The following is a 6,935-nucleotide window of genomic DNA, read 5'->3' as shown; positions in this document are numbered from 1 at the left end:
CTTGTGCATAGTAGGAGCTCAATAAATATTTCTTGAATGAATAAGTAAGCAAACACATTGAACACATGGCAGGTTATATAAATGTGTGTGGATGATAAGAAAATTGGCTTGGTTAGGTGAAAGTAACAAATAATGTTTGGCTATAAACTAACATTCAATACATCAGACAACTGGAGATGCCACAGGAGCCCGTACGAATGGGATCACCTAGGATGCCTGAGTAGCAGTCTAGGAAGGTGATGAAGGATTCATGAGAAAAACTGAGGCAAGTTAGGTCTGGGACACTTCCCCGAGAAAGAATGAGCAAGAGGAGCTTCTGGAAGGACACAGCCTCAATCATGGATCCTGCAAATCATCCCGTACCTGGCCAATGTAACCTCCACGGAGAGTGGAACAGCACAGCCTTTTTAAACCCACACAGTTGCTTAATATTAGCACCAGAAAGTGAGGTGGCAGGTACCTAAACACATACACAAATTAACCATCAGCTGCCACTCAGGACCGCTTACAAAACTGAGCTGGAGTTTAGCGTTACAACTCGAGCTGGCATTTTAAACACAGGCCATTTTTTTTTTAAGAATGAATGACATTTTTTTCATTTTAGGTCCACAGCATCTCCCTGACCCCTCTACTCTTTTAAGGGTTGTCCCTAAAAGAATTCCACCCGCCAACCCTTGGCTGAAAGGTATGGCTGAAGCAGGTGTTATCATAGGCCCACTGTGGGCTCAGCAGAGCACCTGATACTTAGTAGGTGTCCAGTCGGTGTTTGGAAAATTCAATGGAAAGGAGCCATTTCTGCAAGCAATGGCACTGGCGCCCCCTGGTGTGTGGATGAAGCACATTCAGGAGCAGAGGAATCAAGTTCCTCTTCCCCAGTGGAAGCCAGTCAAGATCTTTCTCAATACTCACACACTTCTTTGTTTGGGAAAGTTGTCCTAACCTCTCCCCTTAATAAACAGTCTCTGTCTCCCTCTTTCCCTCTCTCCCTCTCTCTCTCTCCTTCCCCCATCCCTAACCCCCAACAGCAATATTGGTACCTGAGTTTCAGTCTTCACAGAGAGAGAAATCGGTAGCAGCTTCGCTGCGATTATTCTCCTGGAGAGACTCAACAGACTTTCTAGGGGAGAAGAGCTGTAATTTCCCTCCATGTAATTTTGACTATCAGTCCCTCACTGCAGCTTGTTCAGGAAGGGAGAGCAGGCAGCTGGCTGGAGCTGCTGTAATTGTAGCGTCTGATCAAAGACAAGACCGAGGGAAGGAGGGCAAAGCAGGGAATCATGGGGCTTGCGTGAACCCCACCCGCTCAGAAGGGGGCTTCTCCAGAAGAAAGAAAATTGGCAACCTCCTCTGTGAAGAGGGCAATGCTTGTGTTCGGTTGGTGGTAAATGACAAGATATACTTGCACTCTTTTTTTTTTTTTTTTGATCTTCCTAGCACTTTGGGACTTGATGCATCAGGCTAGAGGGCAGCTGAACTGTCCTTGTGGGTCCAAAACTGAGATATAATCAAGTTTGTGGTTAAAACCAAACCAAACCAAACAAAAAAGCTAATCTCCTTCAAAAGCCAGCTTATCCAGCAACAATTGTTTTTTTCATTTGCAGTGATGTTCATTTGATAAAGTTATGGCCTCTCAGAATTTAGAATTTTATCTCCTTAATGAACAAAAATAGGTGAACTCTAAATGTCAAAATATAGTCTTAATCATCTTAAGTGCCATGAATTGTATAATCACTGTGGGTGAGTGAAGCATTTGCCATGCCTATGTATTTATTTTTTTCTTTTTAATCCTCCCAGTAACCCTAGGAGGTAGGTATTATTGCTATCTCCCATTTTAAAGATGAGTACACTGAGACTTAGGAAGGAGAAATCATTTCCCCAGGTCAAAGGGGAAACCAGATCAGTCTTCTCCGAAGCCCAGATTCTTCTCCCCTGTGCTCTCTGCAATGCGACATGCATTCCTATGCATATGAATAACTCCAGATGCTTCTTAAAAATGCAGATTCTGGGGCACCAACCTCGGAGATTTTGATCCAGTACATTTGTTCAGGTCACTGGGAATTTGCATTTATGACAGGCCACAGGTTATTTTGAAATAGACGCTACATTACCTCACTTTGGATGCTCCAGGGGCTTAAAATATTCAGCATCTCCTAGTCGAGTCCTTTTATTAGGAGAGCAAGGAGCTGGCCTGCAGAGGTTAAGTAACTTCTGGAGGCCAGTCCACTCTCAAGCCAGCTGGCCCAGCATTCTTTCCACCACATTCCAGTGGAGCAAACATTCAAGTCTCTTAGAGAGCTTTGTTCTTCGCCTCGTCTTTCAGTTCTGCAAGCAGTCGAACTCCCCTGGAGCGTCAAACAATATGTTCAAGGCCAGCCCGGAAAAAAAATCACACCACTCATTCGAAAAGTCTCAGTGCTTCGTGCCCACGTACTGCCAAAATTGGAAGCAGTGAGAATCACTGCAATATTACTTTTCTTTAATTGTGAGAACATCGGTGTGTGAAAATTGCCATGTGTAACCTTAAGAGCTGTTGCAGCTTTCTAAAAAGCAAGCTTGCCTTTCCAACTGCCATTCAGCCAGGACTGGTGTTCCGTTTACACATCCTTGCGAAGCTCTCGGCTCAAGATCAGACCCACCTTAACACCTACCTGCGGTTCAGAACTGGTTCCGAAGCATAGATGTAAATAGAAGGCTTATGTTGCTGGGGGATTATTACGGCTCCATTTCCTGCAAAGCTGCCCGTCTCTGAGCTCTTCCTCTGAGACTGGCGTTTTCTGTCTGTATTTACCCAGTTTGGGTTGCAGGAGCCAACATCAAGATTGGTGGCTTCGTGCCAAAGTTTGGCAAACAATTGCTCCCCTGTTTGAGGACTTATTTATTTATTTCTGAGTGTTCTCTGCGAGAACTGTCATATCAAGTTCCCAAGAGGAAGGCCTGAAATATACTGGCGCGCTGCAGTTTTACGGCCCCGCCATTAATTCATCACTGGTGCCATTGCAAGCTTTCGCACGTGAATTTGCAAAAATCTCGATGATGCAAATGTGGTGTTGTGTATTTTTTTTAAATATTATTCGGGTACAACTTTCCTTGACGAATAGTAGTTTTCTTTATCACACAACCGTTCCCAGACAGATTTGTGAGTTTTCTAAATGTGCTTGGTCCTGTTACTCAGGCAACCTGCACCCAGCGGATTCCTGAGATAGAAACTTCAGAGGCTGCTCACATCTGAGCCACACGGTGTGTGCGTGAAGGGGAGGACTGTTTTCCAGAAATACAATGTTTGGGTTGAAGTGTCTGACAAAGGGACATGGAGAACCAGGACGCTATGGGGTTTTTAAAGCAGTTCTTTAAACTCAGGATGACACTCGAAATACCACCCCATTTCTTACAATCTGGTGCTCTATTTTCTTCTTGCAGAAGCTGCGTCTCAGGATGCAAAACAGCAGAGAGCACAGGGAAGTTTTATTCCCGACCCCAGAGCCATCCTATTGAACAGGGCACTCTATCTAAAAAGGGAGGGTTTTAGCAGCTGAACGAAGCCGCTTGACAAAATGTTTTGTGGGCCTGGGACCTGGGGGTTGTTAGTTATGGGTTGTCATTATTTCCTGGGAGTTTTTTGCCCTTCTGGAAGCTGTACAAACTCTTCCAGGCCGTTTGGGTTCCACAGAATTATTTCATACCCTTGTGGGAATTACTTTATCATTTTAAATCTGAGAGCAGCAAACATTTTCTGGAAAAGGCCAGATAATAATATTTTCAGCTTTGCAGGCCATATGGTCTCTGTCACAGCCACTCAACTGCCATTGCAGCACAGAAACAACCAGAGATAATGAGTGAACCAAGGGGAGTGTCTGCGTTCCAATAAAACTTTATTTATTATGGACACTGAAACTTGGATGCCATGTAATTTTCATGAGTCACTAATTAATGTTCTTTTTTTTTTCCTATGTTTTTCAACCATTTAAAATCCATTCTTAGTTCATGTGTCAGATAAAGACAGGCAGTGGCCTGGGTTTGGCCAGTGGGCCATGGTTTTCCTATCCTTGCTTTAAGCCAATTGGCTGATAGAATACAAATACCAACATAGCCATCAGCTTCCTTCATTTATCTAATCCTCAGCAAGCACTCAAAAATGTCAGCTGTTACTGTAATAGCGTGTCAGTTGGGACACATTTGAGACTGCAGATCAGCACATAATTTTTGTACCCAGAGGAGGAATGCTGGTAAACTCTGGATTTTGTGGTGGGATCAGAACTGATTTCTCTGATGTCCCACCTCTTAGAAAAGCCTGGAGTCTGAACTGAAATTGGAGAGTTTTGCATGTGAAATCTGAAACCCCTGGGCAGCGCGGTACGGACTCCCTGCCCTGATACACTGATGTTCCCAGTGCAGGGGGGAGATGCCTCTGCTCTCGGGTTTTCCTGCCATCCCTGGAGGATCAGCTTTTTCTCAGAATAGAAGAAGAAAAACTAACTCCAAAGATTGGGTGATGGCTAGTAAGGATTTTCTTTCCTTCTTCACTCTGACCTGCTAACTCACAAAGATCCCTTCTCTACCAGGATAAGAAGCTGGCGCGGCATTTGGGCTCCTAGCTCTAACTTTGCGTAGTAAAGGTGCTTTGTAGATCGAGAGTACCTTGATAAAATGAAGCCAGTGTTTCTTTTCCTCTCTGCTTGATTGTCTAATGGACTTCATTTTATTCTTCTCTGTCACTTTCCTCCTCGAGTCTTTCTCCTTCCTTCCATTTTCCTTTCTCCTGTCTCTTTTTTGGAAGTAATGATTTGATATTCTGATGCATTCTAGACCCTTCCAGTGACATTCTAGACCCTTCCAACAGTGACAGAACCTCTGGGAGCTTTTCAGAAATGTGGGATTTGGGGCCCCACCCCAAATCTGTTGAATCATAATCTGCATTTTAACAAGATCTCTGTGAAGTCTGAGGGGCACCAGTCCTTGAATGGCCTCATTGCTCCAGAGGAAAAAGCTCAAGACAAACCTCGGGATGAAATAGATTCTGGAGAGAAGCAGAGTTGACCTTCTGGAGATTATTCAGAACTGAAGAGAAAAGTCAGACTTTCAAGTGAGCAAGTGATGGCCCTACTCTCGTGAGAATGAAAGGATTTTTCGCTCTAGCAGTCTTCAAGGTGGAAACGGGTTATCCAGGACCAGAGCAGGAGAGTTAAGGGCGCAGAACTTAGAGCCTCAGTGTAGCGCCCCAGCTCCAGTGAAAGGAAGCTTACAAGCACACATCCTGTGGCTCGGGCTAGGGGTGACAGAGGCCACTTCACTCCAGGGAGAGATCAGAGGAGAGTGAACAGGGCAGTGCCATTCTTTAGCATTCTGGAATACGAGGGAAAAGATAGGATACTGGTGTGTTCTCTGGGGGTGGGGGTGAGGAGAAAGCCCTGATTTGTAGCATTTATCAGATTTCGTGGGGTGCATATTCCTATCTTGGCTGATTTCCAACTATCAATGTGATGTCACTGAAGGTGGAGTTGGGAAGAGACACAGGGGAGCACACCATACAGATACAATAGATGTAAATAAACTCAAAACATAGTCACAGTAAGTTGTAGTACAATAATTAGGAACTAATAAGTTGTGTTTATTACCTTTGCTTTTAATATAACTAAGTTAATTGTGAGTTTATATAGTTTAATTTTTAATAATGGTTGTGTTGAACAACTAGGTCCAAATATTCCTGAGAACTGGCTCTCATGAGATGGTATGAGCAGGTTTCAGCCCACCCCTGAAAAAAGAGTGCTTTCACAACTTTGCCCTGAAAATCATAGGATGCTTCAAAAGATACCTGCATAGCACATCTGGGTATTGTTCATTCACACTGATGTCCTAGCAAACCTCTGTACACCAGCTGCCTTAGGGGGAAAAATGGTCGGCAGTATTTTACTCTTAGGGTTCATCCTACAAACTTTCACTAGACATTCTCAGGAACATTTTATAGGCATTCTCTGTGTTGAGTTCTCCTAGTTGAGAATTTTCCAGTTTCCAGTTGGAACATTTCATGTGACTTACTACACCCATGAATTCATACGTTCAGAGATGTGCCCCAAAACACCATTTTAGCCTTGTTTCATCTCTTCATTCACAAATTTTTATTGCTTGTTGCTCAATAATCATAATGCTTTGACTTGAGTTTCATCCTATCTTCCGTCGTCTTCAGTTTTAGTCAAAGGAAGATTGACAGATAGCATCATGACAACAGAAAGGAGAATGAAACGAGGTTAAATGCTATAAAGCAAAATAATCAGCTTCCTATAACAGAGCTGACCATTAATTTTCTTAGCAGGAGCCAGCACTTTTACTACATTTCCGAGAATCCTTACTAGTATTTTCCTGGTGTTTTGGATGCGTGGAACTGAGTCAGGCCACCTGGTTCGTTATCCCAGATCCCTCATTGGCTGGTCCCGCACCCCCCCACACACACACCTCCCATCTAATCGCTCAACCTCTCTGAGCCTAAGTGTGCAGCCTGTAAAACAAGGGACTGAGAGATGACGTCTAAGTCCCTTTCAGCTCTTTTAAAAAATATATTATTCTGGAAAATAAGAATTAATTGAAAATCAGATAAAAAGAGAAAAATCGAAGAAAGAACAACTTGTTGCACATTTGGGCAGTCCGCCTGGTCTGTCTTTAATGATGGATGACACCGTTTTAGTTCTCTGAGAGAAATACACACACCCCTCCACCCTCTTCCCTTACAAGGTAACATCGCAAAACGCATCTTCCATAAAAATGTTTTGCATCACCCATTTCGCGGCATCTGAGCTGTTTATGATCCTAAAAGTCTGGTTTCTTCACTGAGTGGGTTTCTGTTTGCGTAACCGTCCTCCCCAAGGTCGTCCTGCGCCCCTGCCGTCTGGTGCCATCGGGCCGCCTCCACTGCCCACCTGTCCTCGCGTGCTGCTCCCGCCGAT

The sequence above is a fragment of the Vicugna pacos genome, chromosome 20, assembly GCF_048564905.1.
Source record: "Vicugna pacos chromosome 20, VicPac4, whole genome shotgun sequence".
Taxonomy (NCBI): domain Eukaryota; kingdom Metazoa; phylum Chordata; class Mammalia; order Artiodactyla; family Camelidae; genus Vicugna; species Vicugna pacos.
Note: the sequence above shows the minus strand (reverse complement) of the source record.